The following is a 16775-nucleotide window of genomic DNA, read 5'->3' as shown; positions in this document are numbered from 1 at the left end:
CAACTTCTGGAGTAGATTTCACTTAATGATGTTGAGATGTTAGCATTACCTCTTATGGTCGCCTAATTCTTTCCATTATATACTATTGTTTTCTTCTGTCCACAATTCTGCCAAATTTCTGTGATTTGGGATTACATTTTTTTTGCGTGCACTCTGCCAGTCCCTGAATACTTGTAAAGAGCAGCAAGACTTCCTTGAGAATGGTGTTAGAAAAGGCTTTTGTGATCACTTTCAACCATTTGTATATTAGTCTTCATCATTTTTATGGTTTTGAGCAAGTATTCAGTTTGTCATGAGACATGACCTGGGAATAAGGAGGGGTTCTTTTTGCCCCATGAGACAATGTGTGGATCAGAACAAGATAGGAAGAACTTTACTACTTTTTTCTGTCATAGGCCTGTTCTATCAAAAGTGGTGATTTATCTTAGGCATCTCAGATTCTGCTTCTCTGATTTGAGACATGAAAGAAGTTGGGAACCATAAAATTTTTTAGCAGTGTCACTTACAGTTTTAAAACACTTTATTTCAATAAATAAATATATTTAAATATATTATTTGAATATAAAAATATTTATTTAAGATAAAAATAAACTCTTCCAAAATATTCCTGCATCCTACTCAATACTTCCTTCTTTGTTACAATATTTTAATTCCATTTTTGATGTAGGAATTGACCTACCTATTTAGCTTTTTCTTTTAAACATTTTTATTTTATTTTATGTGTATGTACTTACTGTGAAAAAAGAACCTGTTCACTTGTAGTTATTCCATCTCCAATTACATATGAACATTTATCTCTGTGTGCTCTATGTGTGTGCTTACTTAAAATTAAGTGTCTTAAAGTACTTAACAAGATTGCTTTTTAAAGAATCCTAAGCATGCCTATCTTAATACTTGAGGATAAGATACTTTAATTATTTTTGTTCATGTATTTGCTCTGAAAGTAGAAGTTCTTATAAAGTGAGAGAAATATTGTTGGGCCAGTCAGGGAGTCAGCTTTCCAAATCCCAGCCTGAACTCTGACAGGAAGAAATAGAAACATAAAATATCCTCTACCAGCTGGTCTGAACCAGCATATATATTTTTTTTTCTGCATAAGAAAACTGACTTTAAAACTAGCATTTTGCCTTTCACTATGTCATCTTATTCTTAAACATCTCTCTTGAATAGCAAAAGCCATGCTTAGGCTGGGAAAAGGAGGATTGCAATTATGTAAATCTTTCAATCCTATATAAATACACCCTATCTACAGAGGCTTGTTAATTCTCTCTCAGTTGCAAAAGTGGTGCTCATCAAGCCAGGAAACATTATATATGTTTCCTGGAAATACAAGATTATGATCAAGCTCAAATTAAAACTCACAATTCAAACTCTGACTATTGGATATGAATCTATTCAAAATGTCACATATTATTTAGAGTAAACATAAACAGTATTATTCAATGTTCATGGTTTGAAATTTTCAAATAAATCTGAAGTAGTACAAATATTCAGTGGACAGAAAAGATTTTGTCATGTAACTAGTAACTGTTAATTATTTGTCTCCATGAAATAAAAATAACATCTGAAACCTGTTTTCATACTCTTGCTGATCTTGGGTAAAGGCCTTTTTATGCTTTACAAAACTTTCTATGGAGGAGGCATAACAAGTGAGATAGACAACTAGTTCTGAGACTTTCTTTACACCACCGTGTTGAGAGCCTCCAAAGATGCACATGGAGTATTTGAATTGTACCATTTTGTACATCATCACCTCCCTTCTGGGTACTTCACAGGTTCACTTCAGGCTCTCTCTCTGGCTGCTGACCTGACAGAAATGCTTATTATACTTTGGATGCTTCAGAGCTGCCATTCTTCAAAATTGCCTCTAGCTCTATTTGCTCAGTTCTGCATGCAAGAGGAAGACAGACTCTAATTTTCACCCTGTTATGTGTACATTTGCTTGTTGTTTGTATTTGTTGTACTTCTATTCTGGGCTTTCATCCAATACCTTTTATTAACATTTTTCTTGGCTGTCTTTCCCATTCCACATCCTATTTTTAATTATTTTTTTTTAACCTATTTCAGCACTTGTATTTGTTTCTAGCATGTCCTGCAGTCTTTTTCACTGCTTCCTTTACAACATTCCTCAGCAAAGTCTCCATGTCTCAATAACAATATTCCATTTAAGCTCTCTTAAGAAAATTTTTTGCATCATCATCCACTGATATAAGATCTCCCTGTCCTAACACTTTGAAATGGAGTGTACTCAGCTTAAAAGTCAGTTTCTTGGGCAGGGATTTAGTTTGCATTGAACAGAAATAAGGTGCTAAGTTTCTTCAGTGGAGTGCTTTTCCACCTCCTGACAGAGTACTGGGAAAAAGTTGCAGCTGAGCCTGGGACACTGGTGATAGATTTTTGTATTTGTACTACTGCTCTGAAAAGTGTAGTTTGATTTCCCTTCAGATTTAGAGAGCTGGAGAGACTGATCCGCCCAACATTTACACTTTTAGCTATCTCTGGTTAACTTCCATCTTCTATTAGGTCTCATTCCATTTCCTCATGGACTAGGAAGAAGCCACAGGGATTTGAGACCTTGTGATCTGGAAGACTTTGGCAAACAGGCACAGAAAGATACGAGTTCCCTGTGTAGTGGGGGCTGTCTCATCCTGACCTGTGTCTAGCAAACCCTTTTTCACAGAGATGGTCTCCCTGAGAGGTCGTAACCGTGGCGGTTGCTGTCCTCCACAGAAGCATTGTCCTTGTCACCCGACTGGCTCAGCCACCTTTTTATGCTCTGGAGACATTTCCATGGATGGTAAGGTACAGATATTCTTACAGTTCAGATCCCCCTTCTTTCCCAAATCCCTGCTTTGGCTGGAGTGGGACTCTGACTTGCAGAAGCTGTGTCAGATGCCTGGCTAAACCTAGGTCCACATAATTCCAGCATTACTGAAGCCTTTGATGTTGATTCACTCTTACTGTTTATTTAGGGCCCCAAAATAATCTTGGTGTCTGACTCCTACTGCATGAATGGATCAACCATATCTGCTTCAGTCTGGTGGGAGGGAATACTAGGCAACATGGAGGCTTTTCATTCACTCTCTCTTTTCAAATAACAAAGGTAAAACAAGTCAAGAGGACAAGGGAACAAGTCAAGGGAAGGTTCTGGAGCACTTCAAGTAGAAAGAGTTGCACAACATGCATTCAGTAACCACAAGCAACTAAAGCAGGAGATAACTGAGCTGGTAACAAACCCATGGTTTCTAGTCACTAAAATGTATGTGAGAAAGGTAAAGATACGTGTTTTTAAGAAAATTCTATAATTGTGCCATGGGAATGGTAGGATATGCCAGGGCAGTGGCTGAGAAAAATGCACAGTGCCAGAGATCTAATGTCTGACAATCAATGAGGAAACCAAGATGTAGCAGGGCAAATCATCATCCTAGGTATAATATATCTGTTTTTTCACCCTTCTCTTTATTTTGTGATTCCATGTGTCCTGCTTCTGGTAGGGGGAGATGTTGAAATGGTTTGGGCCACCATGGCATCTTTGTCCTGCCTAGCAGTTGTTTGTCCAGTCCAGGATGAGTATCATTGTTGCCCATCAAAAGCCTGACTGACCTTAAGATGAAGGCATGAGCAAACTTGCTAAGTTTTAATCTGAGCAATACAGAGCTGGTGCTGAAGAAGGAATCTGCAGGAACACATATACCTTGGGGGAAGAGAAATTTAATTTCTTGGTGAACATTTACCTGTTTTTCCATGAAGCACTGGAAGTACAGGAGTGTTTATTACCCTATGAACACCTTGAGTGAGGTGTGGTGAGATAGGCATTGCTTTATTGATTTCTGGAGTGGAGTATTTCCTCGTGCTGGGTGTATCCTTGGGGCTGACAAGGAAACCACTGGAAGGTATGCCACCCTGGGACAAAGCACTTTCCAGAGCTGTGTCTACACTAGCACAGCTCAACTGTGTGGAGTGCAGCAGTTAAATGGTTTGAAACTTACCTCCTTCATTTCTTCTTCCTCCCCAGGACAGAAAAGGTCAACAGGCACTTGAAGAGGGATTCCACAGGTTTAATTGCTCAGCAGTTTCTTGCAAGACTTTTTCACTGGAAGACTCTTGACTCTGAGGTTCTCTTCCAAGGAAGCCCAGAATGGGTTAATTGACCTGTGGGGCACAGACAGGCTTTTACCTGAAGCAGAAATGGACAAGTTGGTTTTGTTTTGGAATTAAACACAGAGAAAGGAGAAAACCATTAGAGAAGTGATTTGGTAAACTTTGTGCATTGATTCTGTGCTAAGCACGTTATACATGGAAATTGAATGACTGGTAATACAAGATGCACCTCCATCTTCTAGTTTGTTTTGAGCCCACAGTTTTTAAAGATGGGATTCATTTGCTGGTGCCTGTATTCCTTTGCTTATGCTACTATCAACCCTAAAGACTCAGCCTCTCAAAAATGGAACAAAATGTAACAGAATGTCTTATCCCCACTGGCCATTCCATGAGATTGTGTTTTGGACAATGGTATTAAAAATCACTCCACAGCATAAATGTTGCCAGACAAATATGTTTTCATAACCTAGGTGACCATGATGGCCCAATTTGAATAGAACATTCTGAAATCCACTAGTATCTCATGGACTCCAAATGCCAAAGAGCATCAGAAAATCCTTCTCACTCATATTTTTCATTTTCTCATCTTACCCAGTGTAATTTACTCTGTGATGGATAGACTGCACAAATCTGGTAGCATGATCTTCTGCTGTAGATCATTACTGAATTAGACTTGCAGACAGAAGAATCTGAATGTCAAGCAATGCCAGAATTTATGATCTATCGTTTCATCTTGCCTTGCCCTTTATAACACAAGCTTGTAAGTAGGTGTATCTCCAGTGACTTCATTCATTTCTGGCTTCACTAAAGATTTGTCAAAATAAAATCCTGCTCTTTCACACTGGCAGGAGCTTATAAACTGCCGGGGAGAGAAACTCATGGTAGTACCAATGATCAAGAATTGGAATCATGGAAAATAACCCATGCATGTGCCAAAATTAAAGCAGAAAATTTTATTTTCCACAAAGGCAGAACTCTATGCAGAATACAGAAGTAGGCTGGGGATTTTTTTATCTGGTTTTGATTTTATCTGTAATATTATTTAATTTATTTCAACTGGCTTTGATAAAGAGTACAGACTCCTTGAGAACTCCTGGGCTATGGTTGAATTGGAGAGCTAAAAGTGTTTCCAGGCTCCTAGGCTAGGATGTAAACTCTACCTGCATTTTAAGTCAGTGTTGGAGTGAGATGTATGAGCCCATTATAACATTACAAAGCAACTTTTGTGTATGGGCTAAAGCGGAGCTGCACCATGTTCTATGAGATGCCCTCTGCAGACAAGAGGTATCCAGCCAGGATGCAGTCTTTGCCAAAGCAAACAAGTGCAGAGATGAAAGTCTTGGTTGCATTATTCATGTCATGACAATGAGAAAATTAAGTTATTTTCAAACCCAGTAACTTGATGCAGCTTGAGAGGTGAGCTTAAGAAAAAATCAGGAAGGAAGAGAACACTTTGAATTGCTTCATTAATTGTTCTGGATTAGGAGATACCAGTGCCAAGTAGCATTCCAGCAATGTTGCTTCACACTTATAAAACAGTTCAGATTTCACATGTCACAATACAAAGATGTACATGGAGGGGCTCTGGCAGCTTACGCAGGAAAAGGCATGGTACTTACAAGTCAGAATACTCCCAAATTGCTTGTCTGTAAATTTCCTTTTGCACTGAAACTCCAACTTGTCAAGATTCCCCCAAAGTCTCATGAAGGAATGAGGCTGCAGAGGTTTGATTCTGGATTTCAGAAGCTCCCAGCTCAGTATCTCTACAGATGCCTGTTCTTGGAGCAATTTGCATTCCTAAGTGATTAAGGGTTGCTTTGTCCTTCAGGTTTTGTAGGTCGTTTCATTATTAGAAGCTTGCAATATTTTTGCCACACTTTCTCTCTCTCTCTCTCTCTTTCTTTCTTTCTCAAAAACAAAAAACCCAACTAAAACCAAACCTGATCTTTTTATCTAGTACCTTAGAAGAGTCATTGGTGGGATCAGAAGCTTTAATGGAGCTGTTTATTGTAGTTCAAATTATCTCTAGCAGCATCTTCCTGGAGCTACAACAATGGAAGGGTATTTTATAGCTTTGAGCATAATAGTGTCATATGGAAAAAAAACCACCTTATTATCTCAAAGACTTTATCAGACTTAAAAAGCACACTAAAGAGACATTTTTATATATATTTAACTCAATACTTAATAAGAACAGAAACAGACCAGAGAAGAACCTTTACCTAAATGACTGAGCCTCCTGGACTTCTTACCTCTTTGTGTTTGAATGCATGCAGACAGTTTGAAAACAAGCCACCACTCCTGATGAGAGTAATTATTTTAATCTTTGTCCTGGAAACATACTGAATTTACTCTCTGGTTGTGGAGGAGCCAATTGGGAACCATTGATAGCTCAAGTTTTCTTTTCAAGAAAATGTCCCCATGTCCTGTACGCTGGTCCTTGGCAGGAGCCCATGGGACACCTGTGCTCCCAAACCTGGCCTGCTCCAAGTGCCCTCTACAGATGTCAGAGCTCTTTTGTTGACTTCCTATTAGGCGCCACTTAATGGATGTGAGCCGAGCACAGCTTTGCCTAAGCACTTATCAATAGACAGCAAACATTCTTCTTTCCATGGGCAAAGGGTCAAACTGTTTTGCCTGGCTATAAAGCTGTGCCAGATAATTGCTGGTGATTAGCAATTTTAATTACCAGGTGCTAGGGGTCGTTTCTTCCGGAGGTTTTTTTGCCGTTGTTGTAATTGGGCAGGCTGTCAATAGGTATGGCTTATTGTACACATGATGTGTATTTGCAGATACATCGAGCATCCTTTTAAAGCAGGTAAATTAAAGTCAGTAGCATAACTTGCTTCTGTTTGCATCTGGTCAGCTGCATAGTGCTCCAACAGGTTTTGTGATAAAACTTGTCTGATACGGGAATCTTTAATACAAATTGCTAAAGCAGCCTTTAATCCTCTTGTAAACACTTGTATGTACTATTGTTATTGAAGAGAGGCAATGATTTTAAAGTCTTTTCCTGCTACATTGGTCAAGCTGGAGCTAAGCTTGTCAAACATGTTCTACCTCATTGGTTTTGCATGCAGATTTTTGGGGGTTTTCATAGAATCACAAAACCAATGGCACGATGAGCAGCGAACTAATCTTTTCCCATATTCGGCGACAAAATAGGTTCAAAATAAAAGTGACACAAAAGACTTTTCTCTGATCTTCCTCACAGCAGAGCTTAGAAAGTAAGCAATGAGACTATTTCAGTATCTGTTTTTACTAAAATTTCCATGTATTTCCTTTTACCTACATTATTTTACATCGCAAGCATTACAGACATACTGAAGGTTTCTGAAAGCTGAATGTAGTCTTTACTAATTTACACGTATTAGAAGAATAGGCTTGTTCTTCAGGGCAATAAGAAAGGACAAATACCTCTGTAGTACCTAGTTCTAGCTCTGTTTTTATTTGTTCTGCAGTAATATCTTGTCATCTCCCAGCTCCCATCATGGCTTTGTCTTTTCCAGAGATAGCAAGGTTGCGTGAAGGAGGAGGAGAAGTTCGCCAGGAGGTGTGAAAATTTAGTATCAGATCTCTTTTGTGTCAAAAATTGAAGGTGTCTTAATGCTTGAGATTGCTATATTGGTGCTTATGAAATTCTTCAATATGGCATATTGTGAAGCTACAGATTATCCACAGTGGTTCACATTCTGCCACTAGTTAATCAGAGCTTTGATATCATTGAAACCTGAACTAAAATAATATAAAGAAAATTTAAAAAGTAGTTAAATAGTGCATGTAGAAAGATGCCTCTGGGGAAAGATGCCCCTGGGGAGGGGGATGCAGTTCCCAGGGTGCTCTCACCCCATGTTTCCATGGCATAGCTACACCTTGTAAAAAACACAGACCTTTCTCCTTTCTGCTAACTCCAAAATCTGTGGATAAGCTGCAAAACCCTAGTTCCGACAATACTACAAAGAAAGCTGCAAACAATTAAAATTCCTGAGAAATGGAGCAGCCTGGAGCAGAATTTGATTTACTGAAATCAGACTTTGAGTGGTGGGAGATGTAAGACCGTAGTAGCAGATGCACCCATCAGGGGCAAAAAATGCTGGTCATAAGACTAACACATATTCTTGATGGGTTGATCAGTTTTCACAAACAGCCTTTGTTTCCAAGCCTGAAATCTGATCTTTACTGTATAAACAAAATTCTTAGCTCAGATATGATGACATTAGTTATACTTGCCTCTGTATCTTCAGCTCAAAATATACCATTTTTCTTCCTACACTGCATTCTTGTTTACCTAAAATCACAGGCTAAAAGGAAGGGTTCTTGATAAAGAAAACCACTGACTCCAGCTTATTTTGGTTTCAACATGGACTTCTATTCCCTCTTTTTCCTGTCTCCTTTTAATGGTAGTTCAAAAGATGCAGAAATCCACACAACGCTGCCTGCTCCTGTTGCTACAAGAAGTTCACAAAGCAAGTGTTTTCCTACATCTGTGTATTGAGTTGACTCTGGCTGGCTGGATGCCAGGCACCCACTAAAGCTCCTCTACAACTCTATGGGGGAGAGAAAATACAATAAGGACCAGGAGAGATCACCCAACAAATGCTGATACGGGAAAAACAGACTCAGACTGGGGATATGTATTGAATTTATTACTAACAAAATCAGAGCAAGATAAATAGAAATAACATAAATCTTAAAAACACCTTTCCCCACCCTTCTCTCCTTCCAGCTCCAGCTCCTCCCCTCAAGCAGCATAGGGTAGAGGAGGTTGCTGTCAGTTCATCACAAGTTGTTCCTGATGTTGCTCAGGGACAGGAGTCTTTCCACTGCTCCACCACGGGGTCCCTCCCATGGGAGAAGTTCTCCATGAACTTCTCCAATGTGAATCCATCCCACAGGCAATGGTTCTTCAGAAATTGATGCAATGTGGGTCACCCTTCCACAGGGTGCAGTCCTGCTCCAGCACGGATGTCCCACAGTGTCACGAGTCCTACAAGGAATCCTGCTCCAGCACGGGTTTCTCTCTCTATAGATCTGCAGGTCCCTGGAGCCAGGAGCCTGCTTCAGCCTGGGCTTCCCATGGGGTCACAGCCTCTTCAAAGGCATCCAGCTCCAGCATGGGGTTTCTCCATGGGCTGCAGGTAGGTCTCTGTAGTGTTCCATGGGCTGCAGAGGCCGAGCTGTCTCACCATGGGCTGCACCACGGGCTGCAGGGGTATCTCAGCTGCAGCTCCTACAGCACATCCTGCCCCTCCTTCTGCACTGACTTTGGTGTCTGCAGGGCTGTTCTTCTCACATATTCCCACTCTGCTCTTTGAGCACAATTACAACTGTGCAGTAACTTTTTTCTTCTCAAATATGATATCACAGAGGTGTCACCACTGTCTCTTATGGGCTCAACCTTGACCAGCAGCACATTCTTCATAGAGCTGCCTGGCATTGGCTCTGCTGGAAACGAAGGAGGCTTCTGGCACCTACTCACAGCAGCCACCTCTATTTCCCCCGTGCTATGAAAACCTGGCCATGCTAACCCAAAACTCCAGTATGCCCCAAAAATCAAAGAAAAATACTTAGTTATCTAAACTCATTCCCAAACACCTTATGCAATGATCACAGCCTCTTTCCAAAGCCTCAGGTTTAGGCCTCAAGTAAATACAGATGCCAGTAGATGGTATCCTTACCAGATATAAAGCAATTGATAGGAATCTGCATGTAACAGTAGGTTTGCTTCCTCTCACTGTTTGTGTGGCAACATGGAGCTGCAAAAGCCTGAGATGAGAATTCAGCTGCATTCATAATGCAATTCTTGAAGAGAGTAGATTATGGATAGAGTTTAAGCCTTAACTTTGAATTGCCTTGCTTTTTGTGCATTGAAGTTAGACACATACAACAGTATTTGAACATAGACTCTGGTACTTTGTTGATATTAGTTACCTACTGTGAGACACAGCACACGGCAGTTTCAGTTTTGTGCTCTGTAAAATGCAGGTATTGTACACCTGAATTATAATCTTGCTGTGATAATATGCCTCTATTGATTCAACAAAACAAGTTGTCTATTTTGTCTTCACTCAGACATCTCTGTGGAGGAAAGGCTGACAATCAGAAAGGTAAATATTTTGGACTTCACAACTTGTGGCATGACAAAAAGGATAAAAGTGCAATAATTTTGAAATGAGACCTTGCAGACAATGCCACTCCATTTGAACCAGTGAGATGAACTTCCTACAAAAAACATTTATTATACAGCCGTGTTAAAATGTAGTGAACAATCATTTTTAAAAGTATAAAGTGAAAAATGATCTATTTCGTATAAAACAGTAGGTTTTATACTGTTAAAAAATACTGCTTGAAGTATAACTACGAAGGTTCAGAAATGTAAAATGAGGCTCAATTTTGAACTTTCACAACATGGATGGTGTTTCAATCAATGAACAATGTTTCACTTTTTAAAAGGGTTTTGTATTTATTACTAAATTCAGATAATGTGCAAGTTTTGAAGACAGAATTGTATTCATAGAACACTAAATTTAGTGTCTTCCATGAAAATTAAAGTTAAAAAAAATGTAGCTTTCTTATAAAATACTTCAGTCTCATTTTACACTGGCTTAATTTTAATATTTTATTTCTGTACCTTCACAGTAAATGTGCTGCAATCCTGATGGAGCTGAACCCAATAGGGTGCCCTTGACAATGCTGATTTGAAAATACCCCTGTATCCAGAGCATGAGAGATGTATTGTTAGAAGACTGGATTCAGCCTGGAGCAGTGTTATCTGACAGGAAATATTGGAGGGCTTTAAGAAAAGACCTGTGGACCCACAAGAGGCAGTGTTTTTAACCATCTCTTCTACCCAGAGCTTTTACTACAGGTTGGAGCTGTACAGCAGGTGGAGGCTGCACAGCAAATCTGGCTATCCCTACTACTGTGCGTAGAAAGGCACTTGTACTCACCACTTGTACTCAGATTTCTGCCTGGGGTTGCCAGATGCTGGGTCCAATGGCCAAGCAGAAGCAGGCTGGGCTAGTATTTGATTTATACACCCTGCCACATCACGGGCAACCACTGGGTCATTGGAGCCTTGAGAAACACCCGTGCACAGGCTGGCTCAGTTACCAAACTTTCATTTGTGCTGCACCCAGTCTCTGGGGAGAACTAATTAAGGATTTCAGTGGATATTCTTGCAGTGTTTTACTGACTTTTTCAAGAAATGGTCTTATTTAAATTACATTAATTCAAGAATAGGTGTTCCTGTGGAACGCTTTAGTGGGCAGACCAGGAGAAATAATCCAATGAAGACATTTATAACAAGGCAATGAACCAGTAGCAGTCTGAATACCTCATAAAAGTGATGGTCAGGTCCTGTGAAGACCTCTTCAGAGACAGAAAGAAGCCCAAGGCATGCTTAGGAAGCTAGAGGAGTTGCTGAGACACACTGTCATAGTAAATGCTGAAGTTCACTTCTGCTCCTTGAGCTTTTCACTTCCTCATAGCTGCTATGTACTGATGTTTGCAGGGTGGAGGGAGGAGGCTGAATCATGACCTCTCCTCCATGTCCTTCAGTGTGCATGCTGGCAGCCTGCTGGCAAGGACAGGCTTTTGTGAGAGGCTTAAGGAAGAGGACCCACCTCTGTTTGTGCCACGAGAACTGGGGAAGTGGTAACCTATAGCAGGACATGGGAGGCAATTACTTTTCATTGCTCTGTGCATCTCTCACACCATCTCAAACAGAAAGGTAGTTCCAGTGGAACAAGAATAATACTAATTTCCACCACTTTATATCCCCCTCATTACGTGAGCTATTAATTCAAGTCCTCATGAAATAAAGCTGGGAAAAAGACCATGTGCCAAAAACTTAGGTGCTGGTATAGGGGATTGAACTGCAATTCCTGGCCTTAAGGAATTACTCAGAAGGACAGCAGGACTGTACTTCTGTGAATAATTAATGTGCTCTGGGTTCTGCAAGTCTGCTGAAGGGGAAAACGCTGTCACTTATCATGCCAAAGGAATATAAAAGTGTTCAAACACTGCAGTGTAGTGAGGTCTTCAGGAGAAGACCATGTTGTGGTGAGTTCAGCTGAATAAATAGGGTTAGAGAAAAGGGAGATGACTTCTCTCTCATTCCTTATGGTGAAGGAGATGATATTCTGTGGCTGATGAGAATACCAGCCACTGAAGTAATTTGAGAATGGTGCCTGGGTGCACAGAAACTTGTTCATATATGAACAGGGCTTTTGGGGATTAGAGGAGGGACAGTGTGTGGCACACAAGGATGAAAGTAATGAGATGAAAGAGGTTAATGTAGTAGATGTTGGTGAGAAAGAATAAAGGAAGCAAGTCTAAAATTAAATAACTAGAAGGAGAAGTTATCCATGTCCTACAAATTATGTCTTACTTTTCTAACCAAGTTTTTTTTTCCTGAAATAAGCCCAGATTTTTATATACAAAAGTATTATATCAATGACTTTTTAGAACCTTTTACTATTTGTGACCCATAGTAAGTACAAGGCAGATAAGTGGCCTACAAAAGTTGCTGTAAGATGTATGCACCATTAATGTTGAAGAGAGAGTTGCAATTGTCTGTTGCCCCCATTATTTTCCTGGTCTTTACATTTTTGAAAACTGTTCATCTGTTCCCTCAGCTCTCCTTTTCTGGCCATTCCATTTCCTCCAGCTACTCTTGGTTTGTCCTGATTAGGGTGCATGCTTTGTATAGACTCTTTCCAGCTCGAGTGCAAATCAGTCCCTGCACTGATTCAGTGCTTTAGCTGAGTAAAGCAGGATTGCTTTGAATGTCTTACAGATGACTGTCCTGTTTACACATTCCAGCATGTTGGGATTTTTTTTTTTTGCTGCCACATGATGTCTTTGGCTGACATTCAGCTTGTGACAACTCCAGATCCTGCAAAGTTCTTAAGTAGTCAATCATTTCCCACTCTGTATTTAAGCAGCTAAAATGAAGAAATGGATGTGGAACTTTTCGTCTGGTTTGTTTTCAGACATTTACAGTTTCCCAAAGTTTATTCAGAGTCTGACTCCTGTCCTCCAAATCATTTTCATCTCCTACCGGGTTAGAGTCAGATGTAAACGTAAAAAGTACAATCTCTAATGCAACATCCAAGTTAATAATGAAAATACTGAATAGAGCCAGTCACAGAACAGACTACTGGGAAATCCCTCTCAATACATCCTTTTAATTTGATGGTTGACCACTGATAACTAATTTCCTAGCACAGCTTTCTGGCCAGTTTTGCCTCCACCCTATGGTTGCTCTTTTGTTACTGTCCTACAATTGGGGGTTATTCCTGTCAGCACCTGGTCTTTTGTCAGAAATGCCTTTTTCCCCCTCTGCTGGAGATGCACACTGGTTACCCCAGGAAAGAGTAGCAAGCACACAGTGTCTGAGGAGCTTCTCTGGGCCCTCAGACGGCCAATTAGTACAGTTGGGGTGCTTGTGGGAAATTTGTCTTTTCATTTTGCCAGTTAACTTTTATTTGGCATTCCAAAGAAATGCCCTCAATATTTACACAGTTTTTTTTCATATACCGCTCTTGTCCTCCTCAAAGAAAAGAAAGTATTTGTCTGAGAGTGAGCTAGTGATAAACACAGAGATTTTTTTATTTTCTTAGTCCTTGATGTCTTTTTTCCTTAATATCAATATTCTTTTAATGGCTTTACTATCCAAAAAAGGATGTAAAGAAAGGCTACATGAACCCAGATAACTCAAATAGATTTTGGTTTCAAAGCCTCAAATACATGTTTTTAACTCTGATTTCTCAGGTAAAAAAATAATTCTGTGGAAAATTAGAAGAAAGCTTTTTCCTTAGAAGAATAATTAACCACACATAATATTAGATTTTTCTTTGCTCTTCATCTTGTTCTTTAACAAACTTGCCAATAATTTCTCTGGAAGTTTTAAAGTCCTGAATTAATTCTTACCCTTCATGAAATTAATGTACCCCACAAGTTAAGGACAGCTCTTCTCAGAGAGAACTGATAAAAAATCATCAAAAGTGTGGATATGATTCAGAGGTGATGAGCATTAGGTTAGAATGTTGCTGTAAACATCCAGAGCAAGTGGAAACAAAACCTTTCAGATATCCAAAGATATACTCCCCCGAAGGTTGGATCAAGGCATTTTAACTCCTCATCTTTCACAAGAGGAGAAGATGTGAGGTGAAGAGAGATGTTCTGAGATATAGTTCAGGAGCCAATCACAATTTGTAGAGCAGCCTCCATGAACACAGCCTTCTCCATGTGCCACCTTCAGAAAATAAGTGTTTGTGAAATGACTTTTTGTTTAGAAGCACCTCAGATCTTGCAATTACAACATTCTAGATGTCAAAGGCCTGGGTGGATAAGTGTGAAGAACATTTTTAAAAAGGAATCTTTCAGATATTGAAGTTTTAATCCCATATTGAATGAATAATCCACTCTAGAAATGTGAAAAATATTTAGTGAACAGCTGGAGTGACTGCAGTCATTCATCACTCTTTTAACATGGGTTAGAGGTCAGCAAATGCTAACTATGCTTAAGTGGGGATATGAAAATGAGTATAATCAAGAATTTTTAAAAATATAAACCATCTGATTAAAGGGAGAGAAATAGAGGATAATTTTCCAATATCAGAAGCTAAGCTAGGGGATAATTAGGAGAGTAAAAATATGAATTTTGAACCACTGAGAACATTTCAGCTATCAGCAGAACACACAATGAGGCTAACACAAGCTTTAGCTCCAGGAGAGAAGGGGACTAACATATCCATTTTCACCCCAGGCAGTACAATCCTTCTCTGCAGCCAGGGAAGCAGCTGCTATATTCCCACTGCTGGAGAAGTGACATCCTGCAAACATCCTTCTGCATGTTGCTGCAAAAAGGAGCAGTCAGCACTGGGACTTTAAGGCATGAACCTTCAGCTGGGCTGTGAACATCAGTAGGATACACCTGCCTGGCTGAAACTGATTCCTCTCTGACATCTTTAATATATTTTATTATGGGCTTTTGGGCTCTGTCTCCACAGTAATTTGGCCCTAAGTGAGTAATAGAGAGGTTTGCACAAAATAGCAGAGTTGCAGATCATCACCAGCAAAGAAAAATTAAAAAAAATAAAGGCATTTCTATCATCTTTAATTTCCAATCAATGAACAAATGAGATTATTGGCTGAATAAGGGGTAGAGGATTGTCAGGCTTTTTAATTCAACCATTCTTCTGGTCTGACTCAGCTGTCAGAGCTGACTTGAAGGGAATGGTTGAGACAACACACAATCTGAGTTGTTAGAGGGCAAGGAAATCTATAGAATGAAAGCAATGATTATGACTTCCCAGGAACATTGATATGCTAAATCTGTGAGTGAGAAAGATATCTTGGATAAGGCTTTTAAATAAATTCAAGATTTTTGTAGAAAAATTAGCTTTTCAGGCCCACAAGAAAAGCTTGCATTTGAAATGTTGGCTGCTTGGATACACCTCACCTACAGGAATTGTCTTGTGTGATTTTTTGGTTGCTAAGGATGCTACTGCAAACAGACAGAATTTCAATTGGAGCCTGGAGCAGGCAGCCTGCTATTTCTGGTGGAGTGTGGAGTAGTCTGTTCTTGTTTCTTTATTATTACTTTCATAGCAAGGTATCAGTTCCTGGAACTGGCAAAGTAATCTGTCTTGAAGTGTCTTCCATTTCAAGTAGGGGGATTTGGGATAGCACCACACAAGTTGATTTATTTACCTTATTTACCTAAAATATAAGAGCAGAAAGAGCTTCCCAGGCTCAGGATTTTTCAGGTTTACTGCACAGAAGCTCAAAAAGGCACACACAGACATAGCAGATTATTACTGACAGTGAAACTGGGACAGCACAAAGCTCAGCAACAGTGTGCCCAGCAGGATGAAGGCAGCAATCATCCTCCTGTACCTGGCACTGCTGAGGCCACACCTTGAAGTCTGTGTTCAGTTTTGGGCCCCCCACTGTAAGAAGGACATTGAGGTGATGGAGTTGAGGTGTCCAGAGAAGGTCAATGAGAATGGCGGAGGGTCTGGAGAATGAATTCTATGAGAAGCAGCTGAGAGAATTTGGGTTGTTTAGCCTGGAGAAAATGAGGTTCAGGGAGGCCTTATTGCTTTTTACAACTACCTGGAAGGAAGCAGTAGTAAGCTGAGTGTTGGTCTCTTCTCCCAAGAAACAGGCAACAGGGCAGGAGGAAATAGCCTCCAGTTGTTCCAGTGGAGATACAGACTGGATAACAGGAAAACCATCTTCACTGAAAGGTTGGTCAGGCATTGAAACGGGGTGCCCAAGTGTACTGGTTTTGCATGGACTGGTTTTTGGTGGAGGGGGTGGGCACAGGGATGGCTTCTATGAGAAGTTGCTGGAAGCTTCCACCATGTTCAGCAGAGCCAATGGCTGATGGCTCTGAAGATGGACATGCTGCTGACCAAAACAGGGCGAATGAGAGAGGCCTCTGTGATATGTGATGTAAGAAGAAAATCAAAACAAAGGACACACAGTTTTTCTTCTAATCAGAGGAGAGGAGGAGGACATGCGAGGGAAACCACATGGTGACATCAAGGTCAGTGGAGAAGGAGGGGAGGAGGTGATCCAGGTGCTGGAGCTGAGATTCCCCTGCAGGCTGTGGTGAGACCGTGATGAAGCAGCTGTGTCCTGCAGCCCCTGGGGATCCA

The sequence above is a fragment of the Parus major genome, chromosome 1 (genome assembly GCF_001522545.3).
Source record: "Parus major isolate Abel chromosome 1, Parus_major1.1, whole genome shotgun sequence".
In the NCBI taxonomy this organism is placed as follows: Eukaryota; Metazoa; Chordata; class Aves; order Passeriformes; family Paridae; genus Parus; species Parus major.
This window is presented reverse-complemented; position numbering follows the sequence as displayed.